This window comes from Canis aureus, unplaced genomic scaffold (genome assembly GCF_053574225.1).
Source record: "Canis aureus isolate CA01 unplaced genomic scaffold, VMU_Caureus_v.1.0 ptg000124l_RagTag, whole genome shotgun sequence".
Taxonomy (NCBI): domain Eukaryota; kingdom Metazoa; phylum Chordata; class Mammalia; order Carnivora; family Canidae; genus Canis; species Canis aureus.
This window is the reverse complement of record NW_027554438.1, coordinates 499,860-521,852: the sequence shown is the minus strand read 5'-3', so window position 1 is coordinate 521,852 and position 21,993 is coordinate 499,860. Positions and strand designations below refer to the sequence as shown.

The window sequence follows — 21,993 nt, the reverse complement described above, 5'->3', positions numbered from 1 at the left end:
AAGCCGACTGGCAGACACCTAAAACCCTTATCATAGGAACTTAGTTTTTAGTGATCTCTAAATTATTACCCAGAAATACAGTTTGGATCCTAATAACTAACTCATTCCAGAAACATTCACCACGAGCTTCATGTGGTTTCCGACACGCTCTGACGCAGGCGCTGATGACACAGCGATGGGCAAAACACATCAGGCGACTGCCCCCATCCACAGGGTTTGGTCTTCCTCCGCAGGTGGAAGAGACAATGACTGAATAAATCTGTAACATGTCACAAGGTGGCGAGCACCACGAAGAGCGGGCACGCAGGGCAGGGGATCCGGGGCGGGGTGGCTGTCGTGTAAGTCCTGCGCTCAGAGATTTCCAACTAGATTATACTGTATGAGACTGGTTGACGACTGTCTGCTATTCAAGCACACATAACAGAACAAAGGCCCCATGGAGTGAGGAAAGGTGACCCAGCTTGGAAAGGGCAATCGTGGAAACAGACACCAGGTCTTCTAAATTGCCCTCAGAGATCTTTTCCTGCTAATGCAGTAGAGAGGGGCAGCATTCCTGTTCTGCAGACTAGGAGTAGGAGAGAGAGAGAAAAAAAAGCTCATTAGCCTTAGGGACAACTGCTGATGACTGTCTAATGATCACAGTTTAATAAGTGGGATATATATATATAGTAAGAGTACAGTTGTTACTTGAACAACATGTGTTTGCATTGTATGGGTCCACTTCTTTATACAGTACAGCACCATAGATGTCTTTACTCCCATGATTTTCTTTTTTTAAAGATTTAGTCATTTAAGAGAGAATGAGAAAGAGTGTGTACACGAGTTGGAGGGGCAGAGGGAGAGAATTCCAAGTAGACTCACTGCTGAGCATGAGTCCCGATGCAGGGCTTGATCCAGAGACCATGAGATCATGAGCTGAGCCAAATCCAAGAGTCAGGCACTTAACTGACGGCATCGCCCAGGAGCCCAATGGCTGCACCACCCAGGCGCCCCTCTTCCTTATGATTTTAATAACATTTTCTTTTCCCTAGCTCACTTCATTGTAAGATACATATTAATCTACTGGTTATATCATCGGTAAGGTTCCAATCAACAGTGGGCTACTAACTAACAGTCAAGTTTTGGCAGAATCAAAAATTATACGTGGATTTTCAGCTGTGCTGGGGGATGCTGTCGGGACCCCTAATCCCCACGTTGCGGGGAGGTCAGCTATATTCTAGTGAATTTGTAGTTCTTTACGGTATTACACTGTCCAATTTTGTCACTTCTACAAAAACCTGAAGCAGAGAATACAATGTTCATTGAAACCTGTTTCAGTAACTAAATTTGAGCTACTGTTGATGAAATTGAGTACTGTATATTTCCTGTTATGAGAGTATCTCATGCGCACGCATGCACACACACCATCCCTACAGAGCCTTGTGTGCCACTCGATGCCAGAGAAACTTCCCTGTTTTATCCACAAAGTTCACATTTCCAAAGCCAACCAACAGCACTGCACACATGGACTAGCGGTAATAGAAGTGAGGGATGTCTCGGTCCAGTTAGACCAGAGGAGTGGCAAACATTGTTGCCGCCAAAACCAACGGAAAACCCATTTACAAATATGACGGTCACAAATGACACTTCCCTACAAAACAAAAGTGGCACATCCTGCTGTCTTGTCCAAACTCTCTGTGGCCACAACCAATCGAGAGCTTCCAGCTTTCCTGCACTTGCTTGCTTCCCTTACGTTTGTCACCTCAGATACATGACTTTTCTTTTTTGCAGCTCAGGTTTTGATTTTTTGGTAACTTCTAAAACTTTCTAAGGTTTGGTTGTATTGATTTCTTCAAAGAATATTAAAACTTTCTAGCTAAGGATCTCCTACAAATGACTGTGTTGTCTTTACTTCAAATAATTAATAAACTTCCTTTGTACTTAAGAGTCATTAGGCACACACACACACACACACACGAGTCATTAGGCACCATGACAACCCACTGGTTAGTTCTCAACATTTTGCAATTCAGATCACTAGTCAGCTTTCTTCCTGGTCTTCAGACCTGCTTCAATACAACAGGGAAGTATAAAAACAACTTTCATCAGTGAAAAATCCCTAGGAGTTCAGGATTGTTGCACTCTAATGGATACATGGAAGCAAATGTGTATTTCTAGAAATCAATGAATTTATGACTATAAAATATACAGCACCTGTAAATTGAAGAGCTTCTTCCTCAAAAATATAGCCAATAAAAAAGACAGTGCATACATACAAAAAAGCCTTAAATAATAAGGGAGGAAAATAAGTAGAACATGTTAAAAAGCTGGCCAAATGAGAGAGGCATCCTGCCTCTCAGGATGGTTTCCTTATCTTTTACTGCATTTTATAAATGTCATAAAATAATGATGATTTTTTTATTGGAGTTCAGTTTGCCAACATATAGCATAACACCCAGCACTCATCCCATCAAGTGTCCCCCTCAATGTTCGTCACCCAGTCACCCCACACCCCCACCCTACCTCCTTTTCTTCCACCCCTTGTTCATTTTCCAGAGTGAGGAGTCTGTCATGTTCTGTCTCCCTTTCTGATATTTCCCACTCATTTTTTCTCCTTTCCCCTTTATTCCTTTTCACTATTTTTATATGCCCCAAAAGAATGAGACATTATAATGTTTGCCCTTCTCCGATTGACTTACTTCACTGAGCGTAATACCCTCCAGTTCCAAATGATGACTATTTTACAGGAGAAAAAAACACTTTTTTCTTTAAATTAAGAGGTATCACACTGGGAGAATCCTTTCAATGACTGGGAAAAAAATACGGTCACACAATACAGTTTGCGAACAGCAGACATATACAATGCCTGTTGTCAACTTTCTCCATCATTAACCCCATGACAAAACTCTTTTAAAAGTACAAGGGGAGGCTACAGAAGGAGTTGCTTCCACCTGTATTCCTGTTTGCAGTTTCTTCCTCATGTTTGTCAAGACAGAAAGAAGCATTTTTTTTTCTTTTCTTGCTTTTAAGTCTTTAGTTTAAAAAAAAAAAAGGCAAACCTATAGGATTTTCAATTTTTGGTGACAGTCATGGAAATCTGGAGACTCATGAGTTCTACGACTAGGGTTTCTGAACTGAAATTAAGAATTCAAGGATTACAGTTAAAGTCTCAGAGCAAAAGATATGAGGCTGAGTATTTTTCAACGAAAGCCCAAAGAGAAAAACAGAGGCTGACGACAGAGAAGAGCTGTGACATAAACCACAGATGATGTCGGAATTGTGATTTCTGTTAAATCTTGCCATGTATGCATGGATGTATGTACAGATACACACACATAGATCTCCGACAGTTCTTGTTCCTCAACGGTTATGCTCAAGGTTTGGTGGGGGGGGAACCATCATTCTTTGTCTTGGGATATTTTGCTTACTTTTTGCTATGAATGGACATAGAAAATTAAGTATAAAGATAATTTACAGATTTCAATTATAAAAGAAAATATCAGCTTTTTAGTCCATAAAATCCAGACACCTACTGATAAAGCATCCTAGGAGAATCATCACTAGAAAAGTCCAATGGGACACACGGAAAAACTGCACGTTAACTACTTCCAAAGACAAAATTATTTTCACACTTTCTAGAGGTATTCAATATTTAATGTTGATGCCTGATGGAAAGGTCTTAAGTACTACAAACACTCAGACATTGTAGAAAAGGATGTAGTACTGCCACGTCTACCATCAATTCTATCTAAATAAGTGCTATTTTATGGTGTTAGTTATTACTGTATATAAAAGTATTGAAGACCAAGATTCTTTGGACATATTCTTACAGTTTCCCCAAATGTGTAAGATGGCAATAGGACTTTTTTGAGCATTTATTTTTTTCCCTCCTGATTCACTAGCACCTCTCAAAAATAAGCTCTAGAGAATCATGAAGTCCATTCAATAATTTCCTACTAAACACCCTAAATTACATATAAGACCACCATGATGATATAGATCTACTCAGATTGTCAAGGAATTATTTAACTTAGATTATGAGCAGCTACATTTACCAGTGCTTCCAGTCTGGGACCTCATTTCTAAGTGTGTGAGTTGGTTCTCCTGTTTCCATAATAACCAATTTAACAATCAGCTTGGCAGTCAACTACTTTAGAGGTAGTTTCATTAATGTTAGCCCTCTTCTCATTTATACATGAATCGACTGATACTGTGGGACTACTTATTTTTCTAATATACTTGTAAAAGGGCTCTGAATTCAAAGTAACAAACCTTCTGGAAGAATTAGCTCAGGCTCTTTTGTTTAAACTCAATCTTTTCCTTGTAGAACCTCAATGTATATTTTAGAATTTTCTTCCAATACTTTAGGACTCACTTAAAGTTCTAGTCCTAATATGACAATCTCCTTTTGTTGCTGCAAGGACCTAGAAATGCAACAAAGTTATGAGCTAGAAGTTTTTCAGTTTTTGAATGTCAGTAAAAACCAAAAAGAAAAGGAAACAATTAAGAAATTCAAGAAATTAAATTGGAATACAAAGTGGTCTTCATTTCACAGGACTCCCTCTATCGTTAATCCTCACGAGAATGAAGGAAGCTACTCCCTTACTGTATAATGAAAATCGTGATTTTTGTAATGCTTTTTCCAAATCAAAAAGCTCTCAAAACTAGTTCTTTCTCTCTCCTCTTTCCTGGTTTTGGGTAAAAGACTATTCTTAGTAGATGATCTGGTACATAATGAGCACTGCTGGTTGGCTGCACACACACGTACAACAACATGAACCCAACAAGTAGACAAACATCACTCTCCTTTCATGGCATTTGTCGTTTCTAATGGCTGAGTAATATTCCATTGTATCATAGACCACAGATTCTTGTTGTTGTTGTTGTTGTTTTCTCAACTTTATTGAGGTGGTGGGGGGAGTCAGGGAAGGAAGAGGTGTGGACTTGAAGGTTTTTGTTTTTTTAATGCAAAATAATTTATTTTGTGTTTGATACCAGATGAGACGATAAGGGTGATGGTGCTCATGCCCATACGCCGGCTCCAGGTGAAGTGCTCTAGGCTTCGGGCTCACTCTGCTACCTAAGAAGGTCTTTCTCAGCTTTAGCTCTACACAATGCTTGTGACTCAGCGCCTTGCAGGTTTGGGCATTATGGAAACTTTCACAGACTTGCTGAAGGGGATGGTGCCCTCGATGCTGGTTTCCACCTGGGGTGACACTTCGCCACCGTCAATCCAGGGGGATTTGGGAATGCGGGAATTGGAGTTGTAGGCCAGCAGCAGCCTCACATCCACCTGGCATGGTTCTGTCCAGGCAGTATGGGAGGGGTACACCTGAGTGATAAGCCGGTGGCGCCCTGGGCCAGGATTCTGCAAGTCTGCCGGCTTAGGATGAATCATCTGAGCCTGGCCATCTGGATAGAAGACCTGGACCTTCACAGCACTCTGAGGGTCCTGGACATTTTCCAGGGTCACATCGACATGCAGGGCCACAACCAATCCAGATGTAAACTGCAAGGGGTTGTCTGACTCACCTGCTGGCTCAATGATGCTGGCTGAAGTGTGTGGATCTGCTCTGGAAGGGGGAGGTGCAAGAAGGTACTCTGCCTCAGCATGGTCCGTAGAATTTTGACCACTTCCACAGGTTTGGATGTCATGAGTCGGGGCATAAGGTCAAGAAGTTTGTCCACAAAGCTGTCCTTTAGGTGGGGCAAATCCGCAATAAAACACCTCTGAAAAAAGTCCACTTCCTGTAAAAAGTTTTGACACATCCCAAATAAGGGGTCAACTCCTCGAGTAGTCCGTGCTGTTACTATAAGTTGCAAGGCTTTGGCCTGCAGCCTCAGGTGATGTATAATCACCACCTGTTTATTCTCCACACCACTGTACATGAACTCCATTTGGTAGGTCTCTTCCATGATCTGTTTTGCTGCTGTGGAGGCCAAGTCACTCTGCTTCAAATATAAAGGGGCAGCCACATTCCAGAGCTTTTCTTGCAAGGCCTTGAGGAGAAGAAGCTGACACCAAAGATAGGTAGCCGAGAACTCCTAGCAGCGACTCCTGCTAGGTCAGACTGAAGTTCTCCAAGTTTTTGAAGATCCTGGATGGTGAACTCCAGCAGCTTCTGGGTTCCCTGAGGGTTCCGGTGCTCTGAAGACTGTACACCCTTTCAGAGCTCTGCTGCAGGAACTGATGGGACGGGTCCTCATGGGGCGCAATACCGGGAGAAATGGCCGATGACACTAGTTTTCTACCTGGTAACCTTAAGGCAGGAACAAGATGAGAAAGACTGTCTCAGAGGTAGGCATAATGCCTGAAGGTATGATCTGAGAACAGTGCTGGCATTGTTGAACAGGTTTTAGCAGCATTAAAAATAAGAACCAAAACTGCAATGTAAGCTGGTTCATCCATGTCTGGTTCAGCTGTGTCAAAAAAATGGATGGGTGCTCAGGAGCTCTGGCACCAAGGGAAGCACCAGGGTTGGATGCCGACTTCCCAGAAACTTCAAGCACTTCCATATAGAGTCCCTATCAGTAGGGTACTTGGTTAAATTTTTCAGCAGCTCCGCCAGTGCAAGATGAATCCCTTCTTTAGTCGAAACATTAGTACAGCATAAAAGTTCATGAAGAGCCTCTCGAATATCTCTGGATGAATCCTCTAACACAGCCAGGACAGTGTCAAGCTGATCCTCTCGGAGAGTGATATTATTAGAAATTTTTCTCATGCTGTGTATGGGCTGCAGATGTACTTCCTCAATTTCATCATTAAACATGTCAACCAGGAAATCAGGGCGGCACTTCTCCGCAAAAGAAGGTGAAGATTGGGCCAGCACGCAGAGAGCCTCCACAGCAGCAATGAGGACCTCATACATCTCATCTTCCAATCCCTGAACAAAGGCTCCACAAGCTCCTGACTCAATCAAGTTCACAGCTCCTGTATCTATTTCTTCTTTGGGAGCATCACCTCCTCACTTTCTGCCACTGGAAAACTCTCCTGACCTGTAAAGTTCCTTGGCATGTTCATGTGCAGTGCATTTTCTCCTGAGATCGGACATGAGCTTCTTGTCGAGTGTTTGCTCCAGGAAATGAGAACTGACTTGTTCCATTGAGCCCAACAGCTTTGCAGCCTGAACTCGAACCACCCAGGAGCCATCATTGACCATGGGGCAAATTTTTCCAAATGCATCACCAACTAAGCGAATTTCTTCATTAGAAGAAGGAATGGGGACAACGCTTTCAGGATAGAGCTGACTGACAACCCAGATAAGTTGGACTGCAGCACTGCGCCCTTGTTCATAGTCATCAGACAACAATTTACAGGCCTGATTATAAATTGCTTGGTGTAATTTCAGTCCTCTCTCATGAAGCTGCAACATGGCTTTTATAGCTGCTGTTCTGACACGTGGGTCTTGGTCACTGAAGTAATCCCCTATCATCTTCTGGACATCTCTGACAGCTAGGCCTTCTCCATCTTTTGTGACACTTTTCTCCAAAGAGCCAAGATTGCCAAGTAATTGCAGGCACTTATTTCTTACACCATGAGACGTATCTGTGAGGTGCTTGCAGGCTACATCAACTAATCCCATCTGGATAGCTTGATTCTCTGGGAGTCTGGTGCCAGTTGCAAGCAAGCTGTCCAACAGTTGAGCAAGGACTTGATGAGACTTTTCATTCTGCAGGATGTTAATGGCATCATCCATAATGCAGTCTGGTGAAAATCCTGCAGTCTTTGATAATAAACCCAACAATGATGCAATTTTCAGTCTCACAGATGGATCATTCTCCATAATAATGTTCCAAGAGAATCCTAACTACTCCTTCCACACTTTCTGCTTCAACAGGCTTTCTGGCAAACTGGAGTAGATACTGCAAAGCATCCGCTGGGAAGGGAGCTTTACACAGATCTACGTGGAGTGCTGCAGATTTACTTGGTTTTGTCAATCGCAGTTTCTTGGTTGCAATTTCCTCCTGTTGTTGCTGGACCTCCTTAGTGAATTCGTCGTACACTCGTTTCTTTAGGTGAGCCGCCATGACTTCCCGCCAGACCACAGCTTCTTGATCCATCATCTTTCGATGGACACCGAGGTTCCTTCCACAGTTTGGCTATTGTGGACATTGCTGCTATAAACATTGGGGTGCAGCTGTCCCGGGTATTATGCTGAGTGAAAACAGTCAATCGGAAAAGGACAGACATTATATGGTCTCATTCATTTGGGAAATATAAAAATTAGTGAAAGGGAATAAAGGCAAAGGAGAGAAAATGAGTGAAAGTATCAGTGAGGGTGACAAAACAGGAGACACCTAACTCTGGGAAACAAACAAGGGGTAGTGGAAGGGGAAGTGGGTGGGGGTGGGTGACTGGGTGATGGGCAATGAGGGGGGCACTTGGCGGGATGAGCACTGGGTGTTGTGCTATATGTGGACAAATTGAACTCCAATAAAAAATTAAAAATTCTGGGGATCCCTGGGTGGCGCAGCGGTTTGGCGCCTGCCTTTGGCCCAGGGCGCGATCCTGGAGACCCGGGATCGAATCCCACATCGGGCTCCCAGTGCATGGAGCCTGCTTCTCCCTCTGCCTGTGTCTCTGCCTCTCTCTCTCTCTCTCTCTCTCTCTGTGACTATCATAAATAAATAAAAATTTAAAAAAAAAATTAAAAATTCAAAAAAAAAAGAAAATGGGCCCTTTATGTAAAATAAGCAAACATTTAACTGATGTATTCAGTAGGTCCAATAAATGGAAATGTATGACACTAAAAAAAAAAAAAAAAACACCAGGGAAATCTTCAGGGTTCTAAAGTATGTCATTGTTTTTCAAAAGATATCCGAGTGATATAAACAGGAACACCACAAGTACAGAAGTAAAAGCTGCTGAAGGCACAGATACGAACAATTTCACTACTATGTTAAATGCCGTAGATCATCATGAGAAAGATTTAAATGCATCAGTAAATAAGAATCTTTAAGTTTTGGACACAGTTTTTTTTTTTAACATAAGCAAATATGCAATAATGTATTTCAAATGTGAAAAAGTACCTGTACCCATGGCCACCCTGGAGGAAGAGCATGCCAAGGGGCATGCTATCGGGATCCCCCACATGACAGAGCAGCCACCTGCCTCAGTGAAGCAACCGACTTCGGCCACTGAGCAACATCCTAAACGAAATCAAGAGCCCGCCAGAGCTACTACACTGGGGCAAGCTGAAACTTATGGGCCTGAGCAGTTTGAGCCGGGCATGGCAGTTGGTGCTGAGTGCATGGCCCGAGCCGAGATGCTAGCTGCTGAGGCCAAGTCAATTTACAAGGCAGTCACACCTCTGATTCACTGTCCCGACCTGGAGGAGCCACCTACACACTTGGCCACCCTGCAACAAGAGCTCCCCCAGGTGCCCACTATCAATGTCCCCGGCATGCCATGCCAAAGGAATCACCTGCCTCAGTGCAGCAACCAGCTTTGGCCCCTGAGCAACATCATGTCAGCAGCCCACCCCAGCTCTGAAGGTGGGGCCTGATGAAGCTTCTGGGCCTGAGGTGATCGAGCTGGGCAGGGCTGTCGGTGCTGAGTGCTTGGCCAGAGTAGAGATACCAGCTGCTGAGTTGAAGCCAATGCATGAGGTGGTCAAATCTCTGATTCACTCTCCCAACAAGGAGGACCCACCTGCAATCTTGGCCACCCTCGCAGTAGATCATGTCCCAGCGCATGCTATCAGGGTCTGCCACATGCCGGAGCAACCACTCGTCTCAGTGGAGCAAATAGTGTCCACCCCTGTGCAATATCCTGAACCACCTCAACAACTGGCCCCAGCTCCTACCTTGGGGCCTGCTAAAGCTTCAGGGCCAGAGGTGATTGAGCTGGTCATGGCTCGAGCCGAGAAGCCAGCTGCTCAGACCAAACCAATGCATGTGGTGGTAACACCTCTGACTCACTGTTCCGACATGCAAGAGCTACCTGTACCCGTGGCCACCCTGGAGGAAGAGCACGCCCAGGTGCATGCTATTGGGTTCCCGCACATGCCGGAGCCGCCACCTGCCTCAGTGGAGCAAATGACTTTTGCCACTGAGCAACATCCTGAACCAAATCAAGAGCCTGCCAAAGAGACTACAGTGAGGCCAGCTGAAGCTTCTGGAGATGGAATACTTCCAAACTCGTTCTATGAGGCCAGCATCACCTTAAGTCCAAAAGCAGACAAAGACCCCACCCGACCAAAAAGGAGAGTTATAGACCAATGTCTCCGATGAACACGGATGCAAACGTTCTCAACAATATACGAGCCAATAGGATCCAACGGTACATTGAGAAGTTACTCACCGTGACCAGGTAGCATTTATCCCCGGGATGCAAGGCTGGTTCAACACTTGTCAAACACTCCATGTGACTGATCAGATCTGCAAGAGAAAAAACGAGAACCAGATGATCCTCTCAATAGATGCAGAGAAAGCATTTGACAAAATACGGCATCCATTCCTGATCCAAACGCTTCAGAGTATAGGGATAGAGAGAACATTCCTCAGCATCTTCAAAGCCATCTATGAAAAGCCCGCGGCAAATTATCATTCCCAAGGGGGAAATGCTGGGAGCCTTTCCCCGAAGAAGATCAGGAACGAGACAGGGATGTCCACTCTCATCACTGCAATTCAACATAACACTAGACGTCATAGCCTCAGCAATCAGGCAACAAAAAGAAATAAAAGGCATTCAAATCGGCCTAGAAGAAGTCAAACTCTCCCTGTTCACAGATGACATGATACCATACACCTGGAAAACCCAAAAGACTCGACCCCAAGACTGCTAGAACTCATACAGCAAATTCGGCAGTGTGGCAGGGTACGAAATCAATGCCCAGAAACCAGTGGCCTTTCTAGACGCTATCGATGAGACTGAAGAAAGAGAAATTAAGGAGTCAACCCCATTTGGGATGGCACCCGAAAGCATGCGCTACCTAGGAATAAACCTAACCAAAGAGGTCAAGGATCTCTATCCGAAAAATGACAGAACACGTCTGAAAGAGACTGAGGAAGACACAAAGAGATGGCAAACTATTCCATGCTCATGGATCTGAAGAATGAATATTGGGAAAACGTCAACGTGACCCAGGGCAATTTACACAATGCAATCCCTATCAAAATACCATGGACTCTCTTCAGAGAGCTGGAACAGATCATCTGAAGATTTGTGTGGAATCAGAAAGGACCCCGAATGGCCACAGGAAGAGTAGCCAAGAAAACCACAGCGGGGGGCAGTACAATGCCGGATTTCAGGTTGCACTGCAAAGCTGTGCTCACCAAGACAGTGTGGTACAGGCACAAAAACAGACACATCCATCAATGGAACAGAAGAGGAATCCAGAAGTGGACCCTCCACTCAGTGGTCAAGACCACATATTCGACCAAGCAGGAGAGACCATCCACTGGAAAAAAAGACAAGTCTCTTCCATAAATGCCACTGGGAATGCTGGACAGCCACATGCAGAGGAGTGAACCTGGACCACTGTCTCACACCAGACACAAAGATAAACTCAAAAGGGATGAAAGATGTAAATGTGAGATGAGATTCCATCAAAACCCTAGGGGAGAACACAGGCAACACCCTTCCCGAACTTGGCCACAGCAACTTCATGCAAGATACACCCACAAAGGCCAGAGAAACAAAAGCAAAGATGAACTATTGGGACTTCATCGGGATGAGAAGCTTCCGCACAGCCAAAGAGACACTCAACAAAACCAACAGACAACCTCCAGAATGGGAGAAGCTACGTGCAAATGACCCGTCGGGTAAAGGGCCAGCATCCACGATCTCTAAAGAACCCATTCAACTCAACAGCAGAGAAACCAACCATCCAATCCGGAAATGGGCAAAAGACACGAACCGAAATGGCACAGAGCAAGACGTCGACGTGGCCGACAAGCCCATGAGAAAATGCGCCGCATCACTGTTATTTCCATCAGGGAAACACACGTCAAAAGCACAACGAAATCCCACCTTACACCGGTGAGAATGGGGAACATTGGCCAGACAGGAAACCACAAATACTGGACAGGATGTGCAGAAAGGGGAACGATTTCAAAATTCAACAATTTCAGAGGTAGCCATATTCACCTGAAAGGGACCAAGGGGGAGGGGGGCATGCTGCCGGCCAGGCTGGGGAGCTTAGGGAGGGACCTGAGAGCGGGGAGGGGGTGGGGGGAGGAGGAACAGCCAAGGGCCTTGGGGGGCCTGGGGGGGCCCAGCAGCCCAGGCCCTCAAGCCACCGCCCCAAGGCCCTGCCCTGACATCGCAGGGTGCCTGCATCCTAACCCCTCTGAGCAGCCGCGGATGGGTTCGGCGGCACCTCCCCGAGCCCCGGTGGAGGGGCCCCACACCCTCCCTGAGCCGCTCCTGTGAGACCTGACCTGACACGTAGGAGGCCCCGCCGCCGCCCCCCTCCGAGAACAGGTCCCACCACTCCTCCCCCGCGCAGCCCTCTGCCCGGCACCCTGGCGGCCCAAAGGGTGTCCGCCGGGCTCGCCACGGGGGCGCCTCCATGCGGCCCCCAAGACTCACTGTCCCCCTCCGGTCCCTCCCAGGCACCCGCCGCGCCACCAGCGAGGGCCAGATGCCTCTCGCACAGCCACCCCGGGGCCCGTCACGCCTCCCGGGGCCCACGCTGACCTGCGCGCCGGGGGCCGAGGCCTGCAGAGCCGCTGCCGCGAGCCCGGAGCGCGGGGAACCGCGGGGAACCGCGGGGAACCGCGGGCCTGGACTGGGGGCGCGGCCGCGCAACCTCCTGCCGTGCCCACGTCGCCGCATCTGCGCACAGCTCCTCCTGCGGCCACGCCCCGGCCCCCTTCAGGTCACGCTCGGGCTCAGGCGCCTGGGCAAGCTCCCGCCCCGCCCCCGCCACGCCCCCCGCAGACCTGCCACACAGAGGCCCGCCCTCCGCGGAGCCTACAGGGGACCCGAGACCGCCTCTGCCTCCCCCCGCTAGTCTAGTCGGGGCGCCGGGGCCGAGGCCTTGCGCCCCGGCTCAGTCCCGAGGGACACCTGCTCACGGAGGCACGGAGCCTCTCTCTGGCTCTGTGTCTCCATCCCTGTCCCTCCGTCCCGGTCTCTGTCTCTCCCTCACTGTCTCCCTCGCTCTCCCTCCCGGTCTGGCCCTGTCTCCCTCCCAGTCTCTCTGCCTCTGCCCCCACCCCCATCTCTCTCTCTCTCCCTCGCCCTCCCAGTCTCTGTGTCCCTCCCAGTCTTTCTTCTCTTACTGCCTATCATGGCCTGTCCCTCGCTGTCTCTCTCTCCCTGTCTCTGTGCCTACCTTCTTGTCTCTCGGACTCTCACTTGTCTCCCTCCCTGTCTCATTCTCTCCATCCTGTCTCTGTCTCGCTGTCTCCTCCCTCCCTGTCTCTGACTCTCCCCTCCTGTCTCTCGGTCTCCCTCCCTGCACCTTGGTCTCTCCCCTCTGTCTCATCTCTCCCTCTCTGTCTCTTGGTCTGTCTGTCCCTCCCTGTCTCTGGATCCTTCCTTCCCTGTCCTGTGTCTCTCCCCCATCTCGATCTCTCACCCCCGTCCTCTCAGTCACTCCTCCCTGTCTCCATCTCTCTCTCCCTCCCTGTCTCTCGGTCTCCCCCTCGCTTTCTCTCCGTCTCCCTGCCCACCTCTATGTATCTCTCCCTCCCTGTCTCTGTCCATCCCTCCACTTCTGTCTCTCCTTCCCTGCCTCGGTCTCTCCATCCCTGTCTCTCGCCACCCGTCTCCATCTGTCCCTCCCTGTCTGTGTGTCTCCATCCCTGTCTCTCTCTCATCCTGTCTCTCGGCCTCTCCCTCACTGTATCTCGGTCTCCCTCCATGGCTCTGGCTCTCACTCCCTGTCTCTCTGTCTCCCCCCGCCTGTCTCTCGGTCTGTACCTCCCGGTCTCTCGGTCTCTCCCTCCCTGTCTCTGGGTCTGTCCCTCCCTGTCTCTCGGTCTCCCTCCCTCTCTGTCTCTCCCACGGTGTCTAGATCTCACCCTCCTTCTCTCTGTGTCTCGGTCTCTCCCTCCCAGGCTCTCGGTGTCTCCCTACCTGTTTCCCTGCCTCTCCCTGCCTGTCTTTCTGTATCTCCCTCGCTGTCTCTGTCTCTCCATCCCTGTCTCTCTGACTCTCCTTCCCTGTGTCTGTGTCTGTCTCTCCCCGCTGCCCCATCTCAGTCTGTCCCCGCCCTGCCCCCCACCCCGTCTCCTCTCCCACCCTCTCTCTGACTCTCGCTCCCTGTCTCGCCGACTCTCCCTTCCTGTGTCTCTGTCTCTCTTTGCGTCTCTGTCTCTCTGCCAGTCTCTGTGTGTCTCCCTTCGTGTCTCCCAGTCTCTCACTCCGTCTCGTTCTCTCCATCCTATCTCTGTGTTCCCCTCTCTGTGTCTCAGTCTCCCTCCCTTTCTCTCTGACTCTTCCTCCCTGTCTCTCAGTGTATCCCTCCCGGGCTCTCGGTGTCTCTCTGTCTCTGTCTCTCCCTCCCTGTCTCTCTGACTCTCCTTCCATGTCTGGCTCTCTCCCTCCCTTCCTCATTCTTCCTCCTTGTCTCGGTCTCTCCCTCACCATCTCTCTGTCTCTCCCTCCCCATCCCTATCTCTCCCTCCCTGTCTGTGTCCCCCTCCCTGTGTCTGTCCATCCCTCCAGTTCTGTCTCTCCTTCCCTCTCCACGTTAATGAAACAAAGGATGAGAACCGTAGGATTCTCTCAATAGATGCAGAAAAAGCATTTGACCAAATAGACCATCCTTTCATGATGAAAACCTTCGGCTGGGTACGCATACTGGGAAAAAAACCTCAATTATCATAAAACCCATGTACAAACGACCCAGAGAGGGAACGTGCTCTTCATTGGGAAAAACCTGGAGCTTTTCCCTTAAGGTCAGGAACACGACAGGGTGTCCACCCTCAACACTCTCGTTCGGCAGAATAGTAGTGGTCCTCGCTTTCCCAGCGACATTCCGAAACAGAAAAAAAAGGCGTCCGGATCGGCAAAGAAGTCAAACTCTCACTCTTCACAGAGGACATGACACTCTATGTGGGAAACCTCACACAATCACTAGACTAGATCGTACGTAAGGGATCTATCTAACAAGACGACCTAACTAACGATCGTGGGTATCTATGCCCTGAATGTGGGAGTTGCCACGGATATCAATCAATCGCTAAGCAAAGTTAAGACATACGTAGATAATAATACCCTTTTACTTGGAGACTCGAATACGGCGCTTTCTGCAATTGACAGGTCTTCCAGGCACAGCATCTCCAAAGAAACAAGAGCACTAAAGGATACAGTGGACCAGGTGGATCTCACAGATATTTACAGAACTTTACATCCAAATGCAACTGAATTCACATTCTTCTCAATTGCACGTGGAACTTTGTCCAGAAGAGACCACATACTGGGTCACAAATCAGGTCATAATCGATACCAAAACTTTGGGATCGTCCCCTGCATATTTTCAGCCCATAATGCTCTGAAACTAGAGCTCAACCACAAGAAGTTTGCAAGGATTTCAAACACGTGCAGGTTAAGGACCATCCTGCTAAAAGGTGAAAGGGTCAACCAGGACATTAGAGAAGAATTAAGAAAATTCACGGAAACCAATGAGAACGAAGATACGACCAACCGTTCAGAATCTCTGGAATACAGCAAAAGCGGTCCCAAATAGGGGAAAGACATCGCAATACAAGCATCAATCCAAACACTGGAAAGAACTCAAATACGAAAACTAACCTGGCACCTAAAGGAGCTGGAGAAGGACCAGCAAATGAAACCTTCACCCAGCAGAAGACGACGGTTAATAAAAATTCAAGCAGAACTCAATGAAATAGAGAGCAGAAGAACTGAGGAAACACATCCACAAAACCAGGTGGTGGACCTCTGAAAGTACCAATAAGAGAGAGAAAAACCATGAAGCCAGCCTTATTAAAAGTAGAGAGAAAAGACTCCAATTAACAAAAACATGAATGAGAAAGGAGAGATCACCACCACCACGTAGGAAATACAAGCGATCTGAAAAACTCATCCTGAGCAGCTATACGCCAATAAATTGGGCAATCGAGAAGAAACGAACGCATTTCCGGAAAACCACAAACTACCAAAAACGGAACAGGAAGACACAGAAATCCCCAACAGGTCAATATCCAGGGAGGAAATTAAAGCAGTCATCATCAAAGACCTCCCAGGACACAAAAGTCTAGGGCCGGGTGGCTTCCTGAAACACTGTGGAACACGTCGGAAAGAAACTGAGGAAGACACAAAGAGATGGAAAAGGGTTCCACGCTCCTGGGTTGGAAGAATTGATATTGGGGAAAATGTCAACGTGACCCAGGGCAATATACACAACTAATGCAATCCCTGTCAGAAATAGCACGGACTCTCTTCAGAGAGCTGGAGCAAGTCCTCTGAAGGCTGGTGTGGAATGCGAAAAGACCCCGAACGGCCACGGGAAGAGTCGCCAAGAAAACCACTGCGGGGGCAGCACAATGCCGGATTTCACGTTGTGCCACGAAGCTGTGACGGGCAAGACAGTGGGATACTGGCACAAAAACAGACACGCCGATCAATGGAACAGAAGAGAGCATCCAGAGGTGGACCCTCAACTCTATGGGCAACTAATATTCAGCCAGGCAGGAAAGACCATGCACGGGGAAAAAGAAAAGACAGTCTCTTCAATAAATGCTGCTGGGAACACTGGACAGCCACACGCAGAAGAATGAAACTGGACCATTCCTCTCACACCATACACAAGGATAAACTCAAAATGGATGAAGGATCTCAATTTTGCAAGACAAGAGTCCATCAAAATCCTAGGGCAGGACAAAGGCAACAACACCCTTCTTGAACTGGGCCACAGCAACTTCGTAGAAATGACATCAGCCACGAAGGCCAGAGAAACAAGAGCGAAGAAAAGGATTGCTGGGACTTCACCAAGATGAGCAGGTTCCACACAGCAAAAGAAACACCCGACAAAACTCAAAGCCAACCCACAGAGTGGGAGAAGACATGTGCAAATGACCCTGTCAGGTAAAGGGCCAGTATCCAAGATCTCTGAAGAACTTCTGCAACTCCACAGCAAAGAGACCAACGATCCAATCCGGAAGACGGGCAAGAGACATGAATGGAAATGTCACAGAGGAAGACTAGGCATGGCCGACAAGCACGTGAGACAATGCTCCGCATCACTGGCCGTCAGGGAGATATGGGTCAAAAGCACCACGAGATCCCACCTGACACACCAGTGACTGCGGTGAACGTTAACAAGATAGGAAACAGCGAAGGTCGGCGAGGATGTGGCGAAAAGGGAACCCTCTTGCACTGCTGGTGGGAATGTGACCTGATGCAGCCACGCCTGGAAAACCGTGTGCAGGTGCCTCAGAGAGGTAACAACGGATCTGCCCTGCGATCCAGCATGGGGGTGCACTGGTGGAGATGTACCCCAAAGATACAGATGCGGGGAAACACCGGGACACGTGCACCCTGAGGTTTCGAGTTGCAATGCCCACGATAGCCACACTGCGGAAGGAGCCTCGGTGCCCATCGAAAGATGAATGGATAAGGAGGGCGAGTGGTCTCTGTACACGATGGAAGATTACTCAGCCATCAGAAACGACAAACACCCACCATTTGCTTCGATGTGGATGGAACCAGAGGGTATTATGGCTGAGTCAAAGAAAAAGAAGGCAGTCGGCGAAGGACAAACATTCTATGGTCTCGTTCTTTTGGGGAGTATGAAAAAAATAGTGAAAGGGAACAGAGGAGAAAGAAGAAAAAAATGAGTGGGAGATGGCAGAAAAGGAGACAGAACAGGAGAGACTCCTAACCCTGGGAAATGAACAAGGGGTGGAAGAAAGGGAGGAACGCGGGGGGCGGGGTTGACTGGGTGACGGGCACAGAGGGGGGCACTTGATGCGATGAACACTGGGGGAGTTACACTCGATGTTGGCAAAATGACCTCCAATAAGAAAGAAACCTATAAACAAACACACAAACCTCCCAAGACACAAAAGTCCAGGGCCAGATGGCTTCCCAGGGGAATTCTATCCAGCGCTTCAAGAAGAAAGACTACCTATGCTACTAAAGCTGCTCCGAAAGATAGAAAGAGATGGAATACTTCCAAGCTCGTTCTTGGAGGCCAGCATCACCTTAACTCCAAAACCCAAGACCCCAAAAGGGGACAATGCTGGACCGATGTCCCTGATTAAGGCGGACGCACACCTTCTCCACAAGATATGAGCCAACAGGATCCGACGGGACATGATTAAGAAGTTACTCACCACGACCCAGTGGGGTTAATCGCCAGGGTGCAAGGCTGCTTCAGCACTCGGAGAACACTCGATGGGCTTCATCAGATCTGCAAGAGAGAAAACAAGAACCAGATGATCCTCTCAAGAGACGCAGAGGAAGCATTTGACAAAATACGGCATCCATGGCAGATCCAAACCCTTCAGAGTACAGGGATAGAGGGAACGTCCCTCAGCATCTTCAAATCCATCTACGAAAAGCCCGTGGCAAATTATCATCCACAATGTGGAAACACTGGGAGCCTTTCTTCGAACATCAGGAACGAGAGACAGGGATGTCCACCCTCACCACGTCTTCTCAACATACTTCTAGACATCTCGGCCTCAGCAATCAAGCGACAGAAAAAATAAAAGGCATTCACATTGGCAAAGAAGTAGTCAAACTTGCCCTCTTCACCGATGGCATGCATGGTACCGTACCCGGAAAACCCAAAAGACTCCACCCCAAGATCGTAGAACTCATACAGCAAATTCGGCAGCGTGGCAGGATCCTAAATCTATGCCAAGAAATCAGTCACCTCTCTATACGCCAACGATGACTCTGAAGAAAGAGAAATTAAGGAGTCGGTTCCAGTGACAACTGCACCCAAAAGCATGAGATACCCAGGAATACACCTAACCAAAGAGGTAAAGGATCTCTACCCGAAAAACCACGGAACACATCTGAAAGAAATTGAGGAGGACACTAAGAGATGGAAAACTATCCCATGCTCCTGGATTGGAAGAATTCATATATTGGGAAAATGTCAACGTGACTGACCCAGGGCAATTTACACATTGATTGCGATCCCTATCATCAAAAATACCAAAGGCTCCCTTCAGAGAGTCGCCACAAATCATCTGAAGATTAGTGTGGAATCAGACAAGACCCCGAATGCCCAGGGCAATATTAGAAAAGAAAACCACAGCTGGCGGCATCACAACGCCGGACTTCAGGTTGTGCTACAAAGCTGTGCTCATCAAGACAGTGTGCTACTAGCAGAAAAACAGACACACGGATCAATGGGACAGAAGAGAGAAATCCAGAAGTGGACCCTCAACTCTACGGTCAGGACCATATATTCGACCAAGCAGGAGAGACCATCCACTGGAAAAAAGACAGCCTCCTCACTAAAGGCTGCTGGGAACGTTGGACAGCCACATGCAAATGAATGATACTGGAGCATTCTCTCACACCATACACAAAGATAAAACTCAACATGGATGAAGGATGTAAATGTGAGACACGATTCCCTTAAAACCCTCCGGGAGAACACAGGCAACAACACCCTTCTTGAACTGGGCCACAGCAACTTCAGGCAAATTACATCAGCCCAAAGGACAGAGAAACAAGAGCCAAAATGGATAGCTGGGAGTTCATCAAGATGAGCAGCTTCCGCACAGCAAAAGAAACACTCAACGAAACTCAAAGACAACCTCCAGACTGGGAGAAGATACGTGCAAATGACCTCTCACATAAAAGGCCTGCATCCAAGGTCTCTGAAGAACTTCTGCAACTCCACAGCAAAGAGACCAATCATCCAATCCAGAAATGGGCACAAGACACGAACAGAAAAGTCACGGAGGAAGACATAGACGTACATGGCCAACAAGCACAGGAGACCATGCTCCGCATCACTGGCCGCCAGTGAAATACAGGTCAAAACCACAGTGAGATACCACCTCACACCGGTGAGATCATTAACAAGACAGGAAACACCAAATGTTTGGAGGCTGTGGAGAAAGGGGAACGTTTTTAAAATGCAAAAATTTCAGAAGTAGCCATACTCACCTGCAAGGGACCAAGGTGGGGAGGGCGGGCTCCCGGCCAGGCTAGGGAGCTTAGGGAGGGACCTGAGAGCGGGGAGGGGGCAGAGGCGAGGTGCGGGCAGGGGGTGGAGGAAGAGCCAAGGGCCTTGGGGGGGCTCCCGGGGCCCAGCAGCCCAGGCCCTCAAGCCACCGCCCCAAGGCCCTGCCCTGACATTGCAAGGTGCCTGCACCCTAACCCCTCTGAGCAGCCGCAGATGGGTTCCACAGCACCTCCCCAAGCCCCGGTGGAGGGGCCCCGCACACTCCCTGAGCCTCCCGGAGGAGACCTGACCTGGCCCGTAGGAGGCCCCGCCGCCACCCCCCTCCGCCAACAGGTCCCACCACTCCTCCCCCGCGCAGACCTCTGCCCGGCACCCTGGCGGCCCAAGAGGTGTCGGCCTGGCTCGCCACGGGGCCACATCCATGCGGCCCCCAAGGACCGCTGTCCCCTCCCGGTCTCTCCCAGGCACCCGCCGCGCCACCAGCGAGGGCCACATGCCTCTCGCACAGCCCCCCGGGGCCCGTCACGCCTCCCGGGGCCCACAGCGACCTTCGCGTTGGGGGCCGAGGCCTGCAGAGCCGCTGCCGGGAGCCCGGAGCACCAGGAACCGCGGGCCTGGAGCAGCGGAGCGGGTGCGCAACCTCCTGCCATGCCCAGGTCGCCGCATCTGCGCACAGCTCCTCCTGCGGCCACGCCCCGGCCCCCTTCAGGTCACGCTCGGGGTCAGGCGCCTGGGCAAGCTCCCGGCCACGCCTCGGCCATGCTCCTGGCCTCGCCCCCGCAGAGCCGCTGCACAGCGGCCCCCCTCCGCGGAGCCTAGAGGGGACCCGAGACCGCCTCTGCCTCCGCCCGCTAGTCTAGTCGGGGCGCCGGGGCCGAGGCTAAGAATGCATTTAACCAAGGAGGTAAAAAACCTATACTCTGAAATCAATAAAACACTGATGAATGAAACTGAAAACAAAAAACAAATGGAAAGATAGGCCCTGCTTATGGATCAGAGGAATTAATATTTTCAAAATGTCCTTACTACCCAAAGCAATCTACAGATGTAACACAATCCAAATCAAAATACAAATAGTACTCTTCACAGAAGGCAAACAAATAATGCTAAAATCTATATGGGACCACAGAAGATCCCAAATAGCCAATGTAATTTTTTTTCCTGGTTTGGAAGATCCATTTTTAATTTTTTATTTAAATTAAATTAATTGGAAGAGGCAAGATGGCAAAAGGGGTGGGATCCTCCTTTCATCTCGTCCCCTTATTTAGCTAGATAACTCTCAAATCATCCTGAAAACTATGTATTCAACCTGAGATGTAAGGAAAGAATGGCTGGAACAATACAAATAGAAAAGTGAGGGGATCCCTGGGTGGCTCAGTGGTTTGGCGCTTGCCTTTGGCCCAGGGCGCGATCCTGGAGTCCCGGGATCGAGTCCCACATTGGGCTCCCGTCATGGAGCTTGCTTCTCCCTCTCACTATGTCTCTGCCTCTCTCTCTCTCTCTCTTTCTCTCTCTCATAAGTAAATAAATAAATCTTAAAAAAACAAATAAAAAAGTGACCATTTTTTGCAAGGTAGGAGTGTGGAGAAGAGAAACGGAGGGGCCATACTGGAAGATAAATGGTGTGGGGGTGTGGAGGAGCCTATGTAAGCTGGTACTGGAAAGTGATGTGACCCTGGAGCTCAAAATTGTGACCTTTAGAAATCTGCTCCTGTGAGAGACTTCCCTGCCTGAAAGATACTCAGTGGTGAAGTGGGGGCAGAATTAAAGGTGGGACAGTGGGGTATCAATATCCCTGGAAGTGCAGAAAGAACAGGAGTGTCTCAGCTGGCAGGAATTACAAGCATTGCTGCAGGGAAACAGCTTTAAATGACTGAACCAGGGAGGGGACCCTCAGCTTGTTTTGCCCTAAACAAGGAACCAAGGCTGGCTTGGGTGACTGCTC

At 48.6% G+C, this 21,993-nt stretch overlaps 1 pseudogene; it reads right to left on the bottom strand.

The window, feature by feature from the left end:
* Positions 1–4,845: 4,845 nt before the first annotated feature.
* Positions 4,846–18,312, bottom strand: LOC144309604 (integrator complex subunit 4 pseudogene; annotated as a pseudogene).
* Positions 18,313–21,993: the final 3,681 nt, after the last annotated feature.